Source organism: Leiobunum rupestre, chromosome 9 (assembly GCF_980474605.1).
Source record: "Leiobunum rupestre chromosome 9, qqLeiRupe1.1.hap1, whole genome shotgun sequence".
Classification (NCBI taxonomy): Eukaryota; Metazoa; Arthropoda; class Arachnida; order Opiliones; family Sclerosomatidae; genus Leiobunum; species Leiobunum rupestre.
Genome location: NC_143392.1, coordinates 988,253 through 1,007,946, shown reverse-complemented (window position 1 = coordinate 1,007,946; position 19,694 = coordinate 988,253).

Here is a 19,694-nt window from a genome sequence, read left to right as displayed (position 1 = left end):
ATCCGGCAGAATTTCATAAACCGTGTCTTGTACGATGGCTTTGCGTGTTTCTGGTAACGCTGTTCAGCAGAAAAATAAACTTATAAATCAAAGTAAGTATTATTTTATTTGAAAAATAATTTTAAAAGTTAATTCTTTTTTATTTATTTTCAATAAATGGTTTTGGAATTCTTATTGATTATGTAATTTAAGATGTTTTTCCAACTTTAGAATATATTATTTTACTATTAAAAATTAACCAGTTATCTATTTGGGTAAAATTATAGTCTTTCGAGTTGCAAAAGTTAGTGCTCGGCAGTCGATTAATTTTTATCCATGAATAAAATAAGCTCGGCTATATTTCAATATTTATTTAAATAACTAATAGTTTAATAAAAATTGCAAAATATTTAAATAATTGAAAGTGAATAAGCCTATTATTTAAATAAAAACAACCAATTACTTAAATAAATACCGCTTTTATTCAAATAAATGCATCGTTGCGTAAAAAACATAGTTAAGTTAAAATGATATTCTTTTCCCATCTTTTTTTAAAAAGAAATCGGAAAATTTGTGGATAATGAATAAACAATTGCGAACACTAGTAAAAGTATCAATAAAAACAACATTGTATCTTCAAAAATGTAAGAATTATTTTTATATTGGTAAAGTAATACGTTTTTATTGTAGGTGGATAACATTATACTTTTGAATTGCTAAATAAAATGAATATTTTCATTATACATTAGTGACTATATCTCTGGCGGATATCGCCCGATTAAGTTCATTGCAATGTTTTAAAATGTTTATTGATTGTTTATGTAATTAATTTACTATTTTAAAATAATTGTTTTTCGTATTTTTATTTGATTATATTATTTTAGAATGTATTAGTGTACTATTAAAACCAATTTCCCTGATAAAATTACCCCTTTGTATTGCAAATGTTAATCTCCAAAAGTAAATACATTTTATTTTATTTATTATAAACAAAATTGGCTATATCTCAGGCGGATATTGACCAGCCCCATTGTAATTTGTTGTGTTTTTAAAAATATGTATTGATTGTTTATTATGTCGTTATTGTATTATTTATTTATCTCCAAAAGTTAATTAAGTTTCATTTCAACAGGGGTAAAACATAAGTTATTGGGCGGATATTGACCAATCAGGCCTATTGCAATGTGTTGTGTTTTAAAATATGTATTTTATTTCGACAGGGGTAAGTTAGATTGCACGTGACAGACAAACTTGTCAAGGTTATAGAGCGAACGTCGCGAATTCGTTTCCACATCTCGCAATTAACTTATTAGCATTTTAAACGACTAAAAAACAAAAAAAAACGAAAAAAGTGTCACCAAAAGTGAATAAGCGTTATTATTTGGTGGGGTCACATATTACCGCCGATATCTCGGTCCGAGCTTGTCCGATCGTGTCCAAACTTGTTGGGGTGATAGACCGAGGCTTAGGGGTGGTGGACAGGGGACAAGCGTCGAGGTCAAAGATCATCTTCAAGGTGAAATTTAGGGTTAAAATTAAAATATGTTTTTCGATTTTTCCAAGGTCAAAAATTGGTTTTTGGAAACAAATTTGGGGAGGGGGGTTATTTTTGGCGACCATCTTGGAAAAAATGGTTCAAATATGATTATTCTCTACTTTGGTCGCGTTCCTCAATTGTTTTTTGAAAAAAAGTGCGCGAATATCCTTGGGCCAATCATTTCGATTGAGAATCGACCCGGAATACTTCCGCAGCATTTGCCACCCGTTTAATTCACCACCGTGCATCTATAAGTTAAGTGGGATGACTTTCCAGGCTTAATATCGGCCAAAGCCATACACCACTGAAAGTGGGATGACTCTCCAGGCTAAATATCGGCTAAAGCCATACACCACTGAAAGTGGGATGACTCTCCAGGCTTAATATCAGCCAAAGCCATACACCACTGAAAGTGGAATGACTCTCCAGGCTTCATATCGGTCAAAGCCATACACCACTGAAACTGGGATGACTCTCCAGGCTAAATATCGGCCAAAGCCATACACCACTGAAAGCGGGATGACTCTCCAGGCCAAATATCGGCCAAAGCCATACACCACTGAAAGTGGGATGACTCTCCAGGCTTAATATCAGCCAAAGCCAAACACCACTAAAAATGGGATAACTCTCCAGGCTTAATATCGGCCAAAGCCATACACCACTGAAAGTAGGATGACTCTACAGGCTTAAAAAAGTCAAGGTCGTTTCCAAAAGTCTTAGTGAAAATCAAGTAAAACCTCTTATCATCCTTCCCACGGTACATACTGCCACGTAGCGAAAAACGTGAGAAACTAATAAGCCGTTGGAATAAGTCTGATAAGCAGACTTCCTTCTCAAAGTACCAAACTAATTTACTTCCCAGATTGACCTGAGAATCAAGTGTTGCAACTAACTCTTTTAATAAATGCATATACCTTGTGATACGAAAAATACGATTCCCTATAACAAGCTTCATAACGATCTCGAAAAGCTTCATTTCCAAAAGCCAAATCTAATTGGCAATTGTAGTCGGTGGAATAATTCTTCTCGAGCCCTGGCAAAGTGACATTCCAATTGGTTCAAAAAACTTCGTTAGCGCAGTCTTACATTTCAAAAAGTTTATATTAAAGTCCCCAACAACAACTGTTGGAACTAAAGAACGGTACTTGCTATCAAATAAAGGATTGAAATCTTCAAAGTCAGCGTTTAAACTCGCTCCGGGAGACTTGTATAACAGTATTAAAGCAATTGGCTCATTATCAATTGAAACATTCAACCAACAACGCTCTACATGAGCATTCCTTAAAGGTCTATCTTTCTGCAGAACTCGTTCATCAAACTTATGTACACAGTTTTTAGCCGACTCCTTTAAATAGATAGACGAGCCGAAAGCCACTCTGCGTGCCGTTCTTGGTAAAGATATAGCACCTACTTCCCTAAAAGACGGCACACTCATGCTATCACCCTCTTTTTTCCACGTCTCAACAAAACATAATAATTCACTCCCTAAAATTACATTGTCGGCTAAAATATCGGCTAAGTTAGCATTTAACCACTGCACATTATGAATAAAAAAAGGAAAGGAATACGTTCATTTTCTCGTTATCTTTTGAGCTCCAATTCAACAACATCTTTTTTAGGGGTATTTGGAACTTGAAACTTCCCGTAAATATACAAACCAGAAGCTGATTTTGCTCTACTACAAGCCACGTACAGTTGAGACTTTGCAAACTTTTTCGACGGCTTACAGTAAACTACAACCGAGGAGTATGTATCGCCTTAGCTTTTGTGTATAGTAATGACTTCGGAAATAACGAGAGGAAATTGTTTCCTAGTCCCCGAAATGTTTTGTTGCTTCCATTTTCTCGAGAAAGATTTGGTAACCTTCTCAACGGGTGTCCATGACCTACTAAAATCATTACTTTATACAGCCCATAACTTCTTTGTCTTAAATTTTTACCGACATCTTGGCCATCAAATTCCACACAAACCCGAAACGGAAATTGTATCCCGTTTCTATTCATGCCATACTCTATTTTCCTTAACCACCCAGTTGCGCCATTCGTCAGTCCGTCCGAAGTGTCAACATTGTAAGTCATCATATATCTTACCTCGCAAGCTAAAGTTAATTCCTTCGGAAGGTCATACGTATCTGAAATCGCTAGTGTTGCAACTTGCGTTAAAATATCACTTTTAACTTTGGGACTTAAATCTCCGTTGACAACATCGAATGCAGACGAAGAAGCCTTTTCAGTTTCCATACTAGAAATTTTCACCGAGTTGAACCGGTTTACTTCAACATTGGTCGTTTTGTCTCATAATTACATCTAATTCCGAAAATTGTAATTGCCCCCATATAGGATTATCGATCAGTGAAGTGTATACATTATCAAACTCATTTTGACCTTGAAATGCAAAAGAATCGCACACCGGTCGAAGCTGATTAAAATCGCCAACAAGTAAAACGGACACGCCACCAAAATAGTCGGGGCATCCCATAATTTCCTGCAATCTAGCGTTTACTCGATGAAAGATTTTTGACCCAACCATTGATATATCATCGATTATTAATAATTTCAATTGATGATAAGGCAGCCTACACTTGTGCAGAGTTTCACTTTCTAAAGTTAAGATATTTCGTGCAAATTGACTAACAGGTAGGCAAAATGTACTATCTAAAGTTGCACCACAAATATTAAAAGCCGCTTTTCCCGTAAGAGCGCATCTAATAACCTTCGCTTTCAATGGATTAGATCCGGGTTGTTTGTTATAAAATCTAGTAATTGATTCATAAATTGCGCTTATCAAAAGGCTTTTCCCAACACCAGCCCATCCCGTTACAAACATACGTAAAGGAGTTTCCTTCGTTTTTAGATGGAAAAAAAAATTTCCCTTTGCTTGGAATTTAACTTCCTAAGAATATCAAAATATTCTGAATCGTCCACTTTAATAATTGAGGGTAAAACGGGTCTATTATCATTACCATCAACAACCTCCCTATTGATGTTACCCACAGCATCTTGCTCAACCCCGACCGCTAATTTATCCCCTTCATTTTGGTGCTCTAATTCCGGTTGAATATTAGTCAAATCGGGTTCAACTAATTCATTCTCTAAATCCTCCAAAGCCTTCTCAAATGCTAACTCGTCGAAATCATTGTTAAATTTCTTCCTTATTTCGTTAATATTTTCCACATTAATTTCATACTCTGTTCTAAAATCCTTCCCTAAAATATCTTCATTTTCATCACGCCAAGGCACAAATAACATTATTTGCTCGCGATAAAAGTTATTCGAATCTTTAATTAAACTAAAATTTCTGTGACGAATAATTTTAGGCCAACCACGTTTTCTAACGAAACCAGATTCACCTTTTAACTTCAGCCAGTTACCAAACGAACGCCATCACAGCTTCCGTCAACGTCGTCATCGTGAATTTGGCCAGGTGAAGATCTTCAGTTTTTGGCATATTCATACCAACCGGCAAACCGCGCTAACGTTACACCCTCCATTACATCTGGCCTCTGTACATTATGGTCCAACAAACCACTGGAAAACACATCAATACTGTTCTCGGGCAACTCACGAAGCTCCATACAGGTTTAAGAATGCGCACACGATCTTGTGGCAAATTCGTGTTAATGAAAATACAAGATCTACTAGTAGTAAAAATTTGCCAATTCAAGAACAAAAGAGTTAACGAATATGGGAGTCTACGTGAGGCTGGGAAGCTGGTAAAGTCTGCGTGAGGCTGGGGAGGCTACGAGGCTGGGAGGTAAAGGGCCAGGTAAAGGCTGCGAGAGGTTGGGTTGCTTCGAGAATGGGTTTGTACGGACGGTCCCCTCTTTCTAAAGAAAAGAAGTAGGGCTAAAATCACGATTGACACACCCCGATTTCGAACACCCGAATAATAGGAGAGGGGGATTTGATTGACATGAAGCGCGTTAGATTCTCCAGTACAACAATATACAGGGTCTTTTTTTTTGCTCGGAAAAGTGTTTTTTTTCAAAAACTATTTATAGTACCGATTTCAAATTTGGAAGGTCAATTCTCTATACCGGGGGACATCAGTTTGAGAAATTTGAGCGTTTTCGGTAATGTTTTTCACCAATTTTGAAAAATTATTTTTCGACCACTAGGTGCGAGATAAAAAATTTCTATTATAAAGTTGTAGGCCGTCATCGAAAACCCTTAAAAATTGTTCACTCGACGAAAAACAATTTATTTATCAGTGAAAATTCGAGCTTGAAAAATTTACAAGTTGGTGAAGCCAAATTACGATTGTTTGAAACGATAATTGAAAAGGGAACAAGTCTAATACAAACGTAGTAGAGTTTTCACACTTGAAAAAATGTACACGTTTGGTTTTTAAATGCAGATATTTTATTCACATACATTTTTACAAAACATTTTCAATAATATCACCATTGGCTGCGACACAGGTTTGTGCGCGGACAATTAAGTTCTCAAACACTTTCTCTACCATTTCTGGTGTGACGTCTCGGCAAGCACTGATTATTCGTCTAATGAGTTCCTCCCTAGTTTCAATGGGCGTGGCGTATACCTTTGCTTTAACGAATCCCCAGAGAAAATAATCCAGCGGTGTTAGGTCAGGTGACCTTCCTGGCCAATGCACTGGACCATTTCTCCCTATCCACCTTTCAGGAAACTCGTTGTTGAGGTGCTCAGTTACTTGCCGGGAAAAATGCAGAGGGGCGCCATCTTGCTGAAACCACAACTGACGTCTTTCAGCCAATGGAAGGTCGTCGATTGCGTCACTCAGTTCGTTCTGTAGAAAATGTAAATACCTTTGGCCGTTGAGGTTCGTCGGCAGGAAAAAGGGACCAATCAAACGGTTTCCAACAAGTCCAACCCAAACATTGACCCGTTCAAATTGAACCTGGTGATGATATTCAAAACCCCAATGTGGGTTGATGTCAGACCAAAGATGGCTGTTTTGATGATTAAAGGGCCCATCTCTAGAAAATGACGCTTCGTCGGAGAACAAAACATGGCGCAAAAATTGTCTATCTTCTTGGACAGCATTTAGTAACCAGTTGCTAAATTCATAACGTCTTTGATGGTCTCCGTCAATTAGTCCTTGGTGGAGCGTAGCTCTGTATGGGTGATAGCGTTTCTTACGAAGAATTTTCCACACACGATTTGCAGAACAACCCAAATCAGCAGCGGCGTTAGCGCAACTGTGACGAGGATATGCCACAAAGTACGCGAGTACATTGTTCTCGAAGTCTAAATCCGGTTGACCCAATCCGCGAAACCTAGGTTGCAAGTTACCAAATTGATTGAAATCGTGAATTGCTCGTCTTACTGTATTTACAGATGGTGCTCCATTTGGATGTCTTTCTGCGAAGATTTCAGTCACTCTTCTAAGGTTTTGCGCTGCTTCTCCATAGTAAATGACAACTATCTCGGTACGCTCAGCTACTGAATAACGAGGCATTGTTCGAAATATTATCAAACACTGATAATAATCTCCCAAAGTTTTCCTTTAAATACCCAATGCATGTTTAGGATTGACCTATAGCCTCGTGTGTTTTAAATCCGGTCGTTTTTTTAACCAAAGTTTCAACTGGATTAGGTAATTCGGTTTCAATTATCGTTTCAAACAATCGTAATTTGGCTTCACCAACTTGTAAATTTTTCAAGCTCGAATTTTCACTGATAAATAAATTGTTTTTCGTCGAGTGAACAATTTTTAAGGGTTTTCGATGACGGCCTACATTTTTATAATAGAAATTTTTTATCTCGCACCTAGTGGTCGAAAAATAATTTTTCAAAATTGGTGAAAAACATTACCGAAAACGCTCAAATTTCTCAAACTGATGTCCCCCGGTATAGAGAATTGACCTTCCAAATTTGAAATCGGTACTATAAATAGTTTTTGAAAAAAAAACACTTTTCCGAGCAAAAAAAAAGACCCTGTATATTATTCCTTACGAGGATAGAGTTAACTACGATATAAAAAATAATCACTATTTTAATATGCTAATTAAATTAAAATTTGAGCCGCTAATTTCGCCAGTGAAATTTCACTTCCGTCACAGACGCAACACAACTGTCTTGAGGACTGGGAAATGCGTGTTACCATGAACTTCGATACTGTGATAAAAAATTTAGATTATGTTAAAATTTATAAAATTTTCACTTTAAAAACATTTTTAAGTGACGACTTTTGTAAATGTTTGGTAGCACGTATTGTTTGTAACGCCAAACAACATTTGTATATAAATGCCCCGTGATTTGAATAAAATGTGTCATTCTAAAAATGGAATTCAGCTTGCAACATCCTTTCAATGGTCTTGTAGCGGGTGCAACTCAGTCAGGAAAATCATTCTTCATTGCTAGTCTTATCAAATACAAAGATACGTGTATTTCACCACCACCCGAGATAATAATTTGGTGTTATACAGAATACCAACCGAAACTGTTTAATTCAGTGTTAAATCATACACCACCAGTCGAGTTTCACGAAGGGTTACTGGATGTGAAAATTTTAGATCCCGATGTCAAGAATTTTGTTATTCTAGATGATTTACTATGCGAGATATCTAACAACAAGGATATTACTAATTTGTTTATACGAGGGTCTCATCATAAAAATACGTCAGTCTTCGTACTCATGCAAAATTTATATTATCCGGGGAAGGAAATAAGAACATTAAATTTAAATGCGCATTATTTGATTATTTTCAAAACACCACGTGACAAATCTGCGATATTTCATTTGGCTCGACAGATTTTCCCCCACGAACAGTAAATTCGTCATGGACGCATTCAATCAAGCTATTGCAAGAGACTTTGGGTATTTATGGGTAGATTTGAAACCAACAACGTCAGACGATCACCGACTACGAACCGGACTTATACCAGGAGAGGAAGCTGCAGTTTTTGTACCGAAATGAAGAGAGTTCACAATCACAAAAATTTTTTTTAAAGTATCTCGCAAAGTGTAATACATGTCAAAGGGCCGCAGCTATCAAATATGCAAATAATGACGCAATCAAGGCTATTTTAGAATGGTGTATAAATGTTCTACGTGGGAACGTGAAACTGTCAGACGATTGAAGAGACACCGTCAAACTTTGCGGAAAATATCTAAACCTAATTCCCTTGCAAAACGAAAAAAGATTCTGATACAAAAAGGTGGTTTTCTTCCTTTACTGTTAGCACCTCTTCTATCTATTGTAAGTAGTGCTGTGGGCGCAGCTATAAGTAGAGCTATCAAAAATGGCTAGACAGATGATTCTAGTTCCCGAGGAAGTTTATCGACGGCTGAATTCTCAACCGAAACTCGACGAAAACTTGGATGCTAAAACTGTTTTGAATAGCCAGAAACTCAATGATTCCCAAAAAATGGACTTGTATAACCACGTTCTGCAACAAAATATTAACAAAAAAACTAAAAAGAAGAAAATCGTTGAAAAACCGAAAAAGAAAGATTGGTACCCTGAAATTGCCATTGCGATTCCAGATTCTCATCTCAGACCCGTCATTGCGTTGTGGAAGTGGTTTGATAATAATACCAAGATTGAATGGACTTCTAACGGTGAACTTATATATAAAGGACAACCAGTCGCTGATTCAAATATAATGGACATTTTACACGAATCTGTTAAAGGACATAGAACCAAACCCAAATACAATACTGTCGGGATAGATAAGTTTTACGAAATGCTTAAAAATGAAAATGTACCCAAAACTCTCGTTAAAAATAAAATTCCTTTTACCACCGCTATTCATAATGAGGACAAAACAAATGAACCAGTTATACATACCGTGAAACCTAATGATTCGGGGGATGATTTTCACTTACCCCAAACTCCTGAATCTATACATGGAAACGGGTTATTGAATTGGATAAAATTGAAATAAATAATAAAAACTTCTATTGCGTGCCATTTTCTTTCACAACATGGAAGGATGTAACGATCCCACTCCCACTGGGCTGCTAACCTCTTTATCAGTTTCTTATTTAAAATCACCTAAAGTTGTTACGGCGTTTTTATTGCTATTTATTATTATCGTTTTTGAATTATTTGATTTCGCGTACGGGTACCAAGAACGTAAACTGAACTGTACGATGAATGGATAAGCTTGAAGAAATATACTTAAGTGTAAAGGACCCCGGAAGTTATGGCGGAATACACGGTCTTTATCGAGCTGCCAGAGCAAAGGGGCTTAAAGTTTCCATAAATGACGTTCCTGAATTTCTAAAACGACAGGATACGTATACGTTACACCAACCGATAAAACATAAAATCAGAAGAAACAAGACAATCGTATATGGAATAGACGAACAATGGCAACTCGACCTGGCAGACCTGCAAGATATTAAACGACATAATAACGGTTTCAGATACCTATTATGTTGTATAGACGTATTCAGCAAATACGCTTTCGCTGTAGCTACCAAGGATAAGAAACGAACGACAATACTTGAGGCTTTTAAATCGATCTTGGAATATGGTCGAAAACCAAAGATTGTTCAATCAGACCACGGAAACGAATTCATATGAATAGAAGTACAACGAGAATTAAAACGTCGTGGTATCAAGTTTTTCGCTACTCATTCGGAGGTGAAAAGTAGCATCATAGAACGGTTTAATCGCACCTTGAATAGTCGTATGTATCGTTATTTCACGCAAAACAATACACATAAATACATTGACGTATTACCAGATTTACTGAATGCTTATAACAACAACTATCATAATTCTATTAAATGCAAACCAGTTGAAGTGACGAGTGAAAATTCAAAAAAAAGTGTGGCAAAATGTATACGGGAAAATTAATTTTTTCCCCTCCCGTTACATTCCCCTTTGAAGTCGGAAATCTGGTTCGAATTAGCAAGAATAAAAAAACTTTCGAAATGGGGTTTAAAGCGAACTTAACTGAAGAATTATTCCAAGGAGCGCAGTGCATACTGTTGTAACGCTAAAAAGGAACTACGACAGCTAAACATAACCAAACGCTTTATTCATAGAACTCAAATTAAGACTCGCCCCTTTTAGAGGGAACGGGGAACTATATATATACAAGTTAAAAAACAATCATGTTTGTTTAGATTACATTCGGCTCAATTTATTGGAACCGTTCCAACACCTCCCTTTTTTAAAAAGTTAATCGTATGATGTTTTATGAGGTTGGATGGTAAGTGGAGCCGGTTTCCGTCGCACCCGTTCTGACCGCCGTATGGGAGGAACCTGAGTATCATCCTCCGGAATGCTGAATCTGACGTGACGCTCTCCGACAGGAACAACTATGGGACGGTGTTCTGGTTCTGGTATCGGCAGATCGAACGTGTCTATGAATATTGACTGCTGCTGGAGGTACAGGCGGGTGTAAGAGATCTAAACCAATTCGTAGTTTCCTCCCTAGAAATAGCTCGGCCGGACTTTTCCCATCGATACGATAGTTCGGAGTTGATCGGTACGTCAGCAGGAAAACATTCAGCATGTATTGAACACTTCCTTCACCCTTAAGTTTCAATAGGGCTCTCTTGAAGGTATCAACAAACCGTTCGGCCTGACCGTTGGACTGCGGGTGGTAAGGCGGAGAAAACATGTGCTGGATTCCAGCTCTGCGACAGAACGTGGCAAACATTCCCGAAGAGAATTGGGTTCCGTTATCGCTTACGATCACTTCCGGATATCCGTAGCGAGCGAAAATGTTTTCTAGCGTAGAGATAGTGGTTGTTGCCGTGGTGGATTTCATGTCAAAGATCTCCGGATATTTGCTATAGGCATCCACGACGAGAAGATACTGGTGTCCATGGTGAGGACCCGCGTAGTCGAGGTGAATTCGCTGCCAAGGCCTTTCAGCTTTAGGCCAGGAATGTAGAACAGCCTTCGGTGGTAGTTTAGCTGCCGAGATGCATTTAGTACATTGCGCGACGTACTGTTCGATTTGAGTATCCAGGAATGGCCAGTAAGCATGAGCGCGGGCTAAAGACTTCATTATGCTGACCCCTGGATGTCCATGATGAAGAAGTTTCAGAACCGTAGGCCGCAGCCTGCTTGGAATGACAACCCGGTCTCGAAGGAGAATGCAATCTTGCTCGATAGTGAACAAATCCCTGCGCCGATAAAATTGCTCCAGTTCTTTTCCCTCCCGTAACGCTTGTAGGTCCTTGAGGGAAGGCCAATTAGTTTTTATATAGGTCATTACCGTCTGCAAGTGTGGATCTAGACTGGTCGCTGCTTTGATTTCCTGGAAAGTCACGGGCAGTTGCCGAACTACAGCTTGGATATCGGATACCACCTGCAGGCTGGCCAGGACTATGTCATCCTCGGGACAAGGTTGCGACGAGATTAACCTGGACAAGGCATCTGCCTGTCCAAATGACGTCGTCGAGCGATATTCGATTTTGAAGTCGTAGGCTATCAGAATGAGCGCCCAGCGTTGGAGTCTGTTGGCTGTGTGCACAGGAATTCCCTTCTTGCTACCGAAGATAGATAGAAGCGGTTTATGGCCCGTGAGCAGCGTGAAATGGCGACCATAAAGCATTTTGTGGAATTTCTTAACCGCGAAGGTAATAGCCAGACCCTCCTTCTCAATTTGACTGTAGTTCTTTTCGGCAGGAGTTAACGCTCTGGACACATGACTGACGGCCTGGATTGTCCCATTTGGTAAGCGATGCTGGAGGACAGCCCCAATCCCGTAATCCGAGGCATCGGCTGCCACGATGATATCGAGTGTTGGGTCGTAATGCGTGAGCAAAAGGTCAGATTGCAGAATTTCCTTAATTTTCTTGACCGCTTCGCTACATTTGGAAGTCCAAATCCATTTCCTCTTTGTCTCCAGAAGTTCGTCTAATGGCTGCCGAATAAATCTCATATTAGCGACAAAAACTTGATAATAGTTTACGATTCCCAGGAACGATCGAAGCGTTCGAATATCGGTGGGTGCTGGCATATGAGTTATCGCCTGTATCTTCCCTGGGTCGGGACGTCGGCCATCACTGTCAATGATAAACCCAAGATATTTAATTTGCTTCATAAAGAACTTGCATTTCTCGAGGCGAAGGTGGAAACCGAAATCCTTAATGCGGCCGAAAACTTCCTGTAGATGGCGCTTGTGTTCTTCCAGGTTCCGGCTGACAATGATAATATCGTCGAGATATGCCTTAGCAAATTCAAGCCCAGCGAGCATGCTGTCCATCATGGCCTGGAAAGCACCGGGTGCAGATTTGACTCCAAAAGGAAGTCGTTGGTACTGGAAATTCCCCTTGTGTGTGGAAATCGTACAGAGATCTTTTGAGTCATCATCCAGCTCCACCTGCAAGTATGCTTCGGACAAATCCAACTGCGAGAAAATATTACCTCCATTTAGAGTGGCGAAAATATCTTCTGGGAGCGGTAATGGGTGCTGATTAAGTGCTATGACGTCATTTAACCCCGTAGAAAAATCTGCCCAAAGACGAATAGTTCCATTAGGTTTCCGGATACTCACGATCGGAGCGGCCCAGTCACAGTGTTCGACTGCCTTCAGAACGCCTAACTCCTCAAGTCGCTTTATTTCGGTCTCGATGGTTTTACGAGCGGCGTAGGGGGCTGGCCTTGCCCTACAATAGATTGGAACGCAGCCAGGCTTAAGAGAGAGCCTAGCCTTTGCTTTTGTACATCGCCCAAGACCATCGCTGAAAACGGCTGGAAATTCGTCCTTCAATGAGCGAATGAATGCGTCTTCTTGGACCTTTTCCGATTGTTCGGTCTGCGTGCCGCAGAGATTAACCGCTGGATCGGTCGGTCCAACGTGACGGAGACTATAAAGCAGACCAAAAGAATCCAGTGTCTCGACTCCAAGAAGATTCAATGCTCCCTCACGGGCAACATAGAAACTGTGTTGAACCTCCCTTCCTCCTAGCTTGAATACAGCTGTTCCCTTCCCCAGGAACGTGGCAGTCGTCCCATCAAAAAGGATTCCCTGTTCGTGACAATGGTTTAGCTTTGGCTTACCAATACGCTCATACGTTGATTGATTGATAATGTTGCCTTCGGCGCCACTGTCCAGGTAGAAAGTGACGGGTACGTTATTCACCAGCATTTCGCGTGTAATGAGCTTCGAGGAGCGCATTGAGTTAAATCGAACCGTGGGGAAACGAATGGAATTGAATTTATTCGTAGATCGTTTCTCACATTGAGAAGCGAGATGACCAATCCTGGAACATTTGTGACACGTAGTCTTGGGGTGCGAACAATCCTTGACCCAGTGCATCTCTCCACATCGGAAACAAGCGTATGGCGGTGGTTTCGCAGACCGGGATGCTGAACGCGAGCGACGCTTCCCCGCTGGTTTGGACGAAGGTTGCTCGGCCTCCTGATTGCGGATGCTGTTCACCGGAATAGCGTTTCCCTGGAATACGATCTGTTCCGTTCTTGTGGCGACGATGGTTAGGACTTCTTCGATTATCTCCTTGAGTTTGATGCCAGCCTCGGCGTTCAGACGCCGCAAGATCCTCGTTCGTATTGATTCATCTTCTGGCCGCGACAAACCACACAGGGCAACTAGGATTCCAAATTGGTCTTCGGTCAAATCGGCAAAGGTGAATCGCTTTAGCAATAATTTGACTCGGATGAAGTACTGGCGGTATTCTTCGCCCTGTTGCCGCTGAATACGCATAAAATTGAAACGTTCAATGAATAGAGTTTGCTTCTTACCGAGGAGTTTCTTGAGGTTTGTTACGGTCGTGACATACGGGAAATCCGTCGGCTCTTTGGGCATACACGACTTGTAATACTCGCTAAAAGCTTCGTTCGAAAGTTTCGAAACTATGTATTTGACTCTGTCTAGGTCGGTAAGATTGGGAGCGCTGATGTCCAAGATATATTCGAACCTCTTTAGCCACTGTTCAAACTTGTCGCCATCACTCTCGTCCCATTCGAAAACTGGGATGTCCAAAGAAGCTACCGTGGAAGTTGCCGTAGAAGCGGACGTAGTGGGAGTCCCGATATTCTGAGTCAATAAATTAATGAGAGCTTGGTTTTGTTGCTGAGCCGTCTGTTGTTGCCGCACGAGAACGTTGAGGATAGTTCCAAGATCGGAGGCTGCTGGCTGGGGGACTTCTGGTTTCGGCATTCTGCTGAAATCCCGCCGCTGTCACCACTGTTGTAACGCTAAAAAGGAACTACGACAGCTAAACATAACCAAACGCTTTATTCATAGAACTCAAATTAAGACTCGCCCCTTTTAGAGGGAACGGGGAACTATATATATACAAGTTAAAAAACAATCATGTTTGTTTAGATTATATTCGCACTCATATTAGGCTTAACGAGAATACCCGACAAAGATGTTACCGTGGTTACCTCAATGACGACTCCTTTCAGTTGCGATATGGACGCAGGTTTACACTCCCTGTTTATTTACTCGGACATTATACAAAGTCGATCGGTTGGCGACTCTGACGTGTTGCTGTTACGAATTATAAGTATTCAAGGAAAAGACGGAGACACGGTAGAAAAAGAGTTTTCACGTCCACATTATATGCCTATAGCGAGCAACAACTTTCAAACCATTGAAATTAATATTATGAACGAAATGGGTCAACCAGTACATTTTGAACGAGGAAAGGTTCACGTCACTCTCCATTTCAGACCTCGAAGAACATGGACTCCACTATAAAACTAAGTTGGAAATCAACCACCGTTTCATTTACGTCAAGCGAGTCGAAGAAACAACATGTCTCCGCATAATTTAGACAGAGTTTCCGTGACCGATTATCAAAACTTTTACTTAAATCAAATTGGACACGGATCGATTCCGGTATATCAAGGTGTAGCCGTTCAAAGAGGCTACGGTCTCGGAAGTATATTGGCTTCAGCCTTTCGATCAGCCATGCCCATACTTAAAAAAGGAGCATCATTCCTTGGACGAAATTTTGCTGGTGCTAAAGTTGCATCAGGTGTCTCAAGCGGGGTTTCCCTGAAAGAAGCATTAAAAACGAGGGGGAAAGAAGCGGGGAAAGACGCTTTAAGAAAAGCAGCCGAACACGTTACGAAACTAACTGGGAACGGTAAAAGGAAACGCAAAGCAACAAAAATTATCAGTTCAGTACGAACCAGGAAGAAAAGTAAACGTCATTGCTTCACTCCGATATATTATCGTAATAATGTCGTTGCAACACCCAAGTTCGCAAAATAGCATCAGCTCAGAACTCTATTTATTCCACGTACCGTATACTCAGACTGGAATAATCGGAAGTCAATGGGTTGAATATAATCCAACGTCGAACGTAAATGAAAATCAAGCAATTATCTTCAATATCGCTGGAAACTCAGAAACGTACATTGATTTGAAAAACACCTTATTGCAAGTTCAAGTGAAGATTGTGAAACCTGACGGAACTTTACCTAAAGCCGAAACTACTAGCGGAACAACAACAAAGCCTGCAGATAAAGTCGCACCAGAAAACCTATTTTTGAATAGTCTATTTGGAGAAGTTCACGTATCACTGGGTGACAGATCAGTTACATCGTGCGCTCAACAGTACCACTACAAGAGCATGATTCAAACACTTTTGACTTTGGTGGCCCCGCAAAAGAGAGTTTTTTAACAGCTTCACTGTTTTACAAAGATCAAGCTGGGAAATTCAACGGCTTTTTTGATAACGATGGTTTCAAGAAACGAGCTAAATTCGCGCAAGAAGGCGTTATAGATATGATTGGAGTTGTTCACGCGGACATTTGCCAACAAAACCGATTTCTCCAAAATTTGATTGACGTTAATTTCAAATTTATTAAAAGCCCCAACGAATTTTGCATACATTCCGATGGAACAAAATGTAAAGTCGTATTTAACCACGCATCGTTGTTCGTCAGAAAGGGGAAATTGACTCCAGAAATTGTGATATCTCACGCTAAAACCTTGGAATTGGCAACCATGAAATTTCCAATTACCAGTACCAAGTGTAATTCATTTTCTATATCGGCTGGTAACAAGATATGTGTCAAAGATAATTTATTTAGCGGACAGTTACCTAATAAGGTAGTTATAGGATTCGTAGACCAAAATGCCTTTTTAGGGGACTATAAAATGTCACCTTTCAGCTTTAAATTTTTTTCGCTAAATCAAATCGCATTATACGTCGACGGGTCAAGTATACCACATAAGCCTTTAAACCCAAACTTTAAAGATAATTTGTACATGCGAGCCTACACCAATCTTTGCCGACCACAGTTAGCGTTATTTATTATTCCGAGTATCAGTCGTTGGTAGAAATCGACCAAAACAGCCGTGTTGTTCGATCAAAGCGCATAATGAACTCTCGTCAAATTGAAAAAATACTCAACATGAATCCATATACCAAATATCTGTTCAGAGGCGTTTTCCCTGCGAATAAACTACCCAAGAATGTGAAAACGTACCCATCACTATTCATTGCGAACACGGATACGTCGGAAGGCGAAGGGATACACTGGTGTCTGATATATATATCAAGAAAATTTCATTGTACATTCTTCGAGAGTTTTGGAAACAGTCCGGATTTGTTTAAATTTAACTATTTTATAGAACGAAATAGCTTAACTGTAACGTTCAATTCCGTTCAATTACAAGGTGAATCTAGTAAAACTTGTGGTGGATACTGTATATACTTTGCTATTAACATGTGTCGGGGAATAAAATTAATTCAAATATTAAAAAGATTTTCTAAAAATAAAAATGTAAATGATCGTAAGATTTAAGATTTCATGTATAAGAATTATTCAATAAATTTGTTATGAAAAAATATATTTTATTAACCATTTATTTTATAATGCGCATGGGCGAGTGTGCTTATGGCATCATTTAGAATGTATCGTTTGTCATCGCATGGATTGAAACACAATTGGTTATGTCGTATTGTCGACAGTTCGTGTTTGTTACTGACAATTGTTACGGCGCGGTAAAACAAACAGTCGTGGTATTCGGCGTGGCGTACGCGCTTTTGCACTACACGACGGCACACTCCTTTACACGTCTTTTTTTTTCTTCTTTTGTTGACAAAATGCTGTACATCTTGGGCCTGAGACCTACGAACTGAAATATTGGGACACTGTCAAGTTCGTCCTTGAATTTACCTAATTGTTTTTTGTTTGTTTCATCGAACAAAAAGTGATCTTTGGGGTATCCGGAAAAGTCGAATTTATCTTTGGCCTGTTCAAAATCTTTGTACAGATCTGGGGTTTCAATGTGGTAGGTAAGACTGTCTGTAAACCAAAATAAAGTTAGAATACTAAACAAAGAGATGATAGGGGGAATAAAAACCAAACTAACCGGTATCGGTGAACAAAAGTTTAGCTTTTTCACCGTATTGATGTTTTATGGTGTTGTAGTGAAATTCATACATAAGCAGCTTCGAAAGGTCTAAAATTGTGAAACCTGTGTATATAGGACGATTTAGAAGCAACTTCTTTTTCACTGAGTGGATTCCCACCAAGTCATTTTGGAAGATGGTTAACTTTTCGAACGCCGGGGAACTAGCTTTCTTTACAGCCTTTTCAGCTGTGGTTACTAGTTTGAAATCGATACGGTTACGTAAGTTTTCCATAGTTTTCCCTGAAAAAAATAATTTAATTTTTAATTTAATGTTTTAATCACAATTTAATAACTTACCGAAGACTGCGTTGTTCATTAATTTGAAAAATTCCTTTTCAAAGGCATTAGCAGCTATTTTTCGTTTTTCCGTGTTGAATTCAATATATGGCCTCAACCAAGCTCCTTGATGAAACTTCAAAATTCGGTGGATTTTGGTTACTTTTAGACCTTTTGACACATAGTACTTTAAGTTACGATAGTGAACTACATATCGTTCCTTATTATTTAAGTTCGGGACAAATTTTGGGAGACTCTTTTATTTTAATGTTGAGTTTTATCAATTGGTCCTTTTGGTATTGGGTTAATGCTTCCGGATTTATAGTGGTGGATTCCGGTGCCAAGGGGTAAGAATTATGGGCATCATGAAGCTTACTGGGGTAGTTTAAATCAACCTCAACTATAAACCCTTCTGGCGCGTTGACTGGACAGATAAGGATTTCATCCAGGCTATTTGGTTCAGGATCGACCCATTTAAACCCTTTCATTGGTAGAGCATCACACACCACGGTACCGTACAGGTTATTACAGTCTGTAATTAATATTAAAATTAATATTTTAATTGAAAAAAAGTGATATATTAAATTTTACCGAGATATCAAATGTAACTTTTAGGTTTTTGGGGGTTGTACGACTCTAGATAATTGTTGTTTGCTTCAGCGAAGCGATGTGAAATCGATGAAACCCCGCCCCTTATCCCCTTCTCATTGAATAAATGCATATTTTCATCTAGAAGAAGATCTAAGTGTACCTTGGTCATGTAAAGTGCAGCCTGCCAGGCGAATCCTATAAATATATAAGTTTTAGATTATAATGAAAAAAAAAAGTGAAAAAAATATTTGTTTACCTGGTCCCGTGAAAGCATGCATAGGGCCTAAGCGGTAAAAATTCATACATATACTCCTAAAATTCTGAATAATATCAGCTAGGAGTAATGTGTCAGTCATGACATATAAGTCGTGGTATTCACCTTTTTGAGAAATTAATTTATTTTTATGATTTTTTAATAAATCTTACCGAGATTTTGAATATTTAAACGTCTCCAAACAATTTGAGCGTGATTGTAGTCTTCCTGACTTAAATGCTCTTCGGTAAGTGTATTATAAAAATAATCAATAGGTGGTAACTGCGTTTCGTTGAAACGTTCTCCACTACTAATATAATCGTAGGGGTAAACCACATTTCTGAAAAGTAATTCTATTTCCTCGGGTTTAAACACAGAGTTCATAGTAGAAAATTTCTCCGGTCCCTCTTTGGCTAAGTTCCGAACTAATGTCTCAAGACTAGCTGGCAAGAACCTTACACTGTCGATGAAACGTAATTTACCTAAAGTGAAGGATATATATGTTTCACTATTTGTTGGTATGCAATCGATGTCCTTGTTTAAATCTTGTCGATTTGCTGCATAATTAAGTGCGCATCATATCTAAAGTTATACGCAAAATGTAAACATTATTTTTTAGGAATATTATCATACAGAACTTACCTCGACAAATTATGCATTACGCATGGTATGAATCCCGGTGCTTTCAATTGAAGATTACACCTTTGACATGCGCTACCACGAAATATTCCTGAATAATGGTCGTGGTCTCTAGTTTTTATTG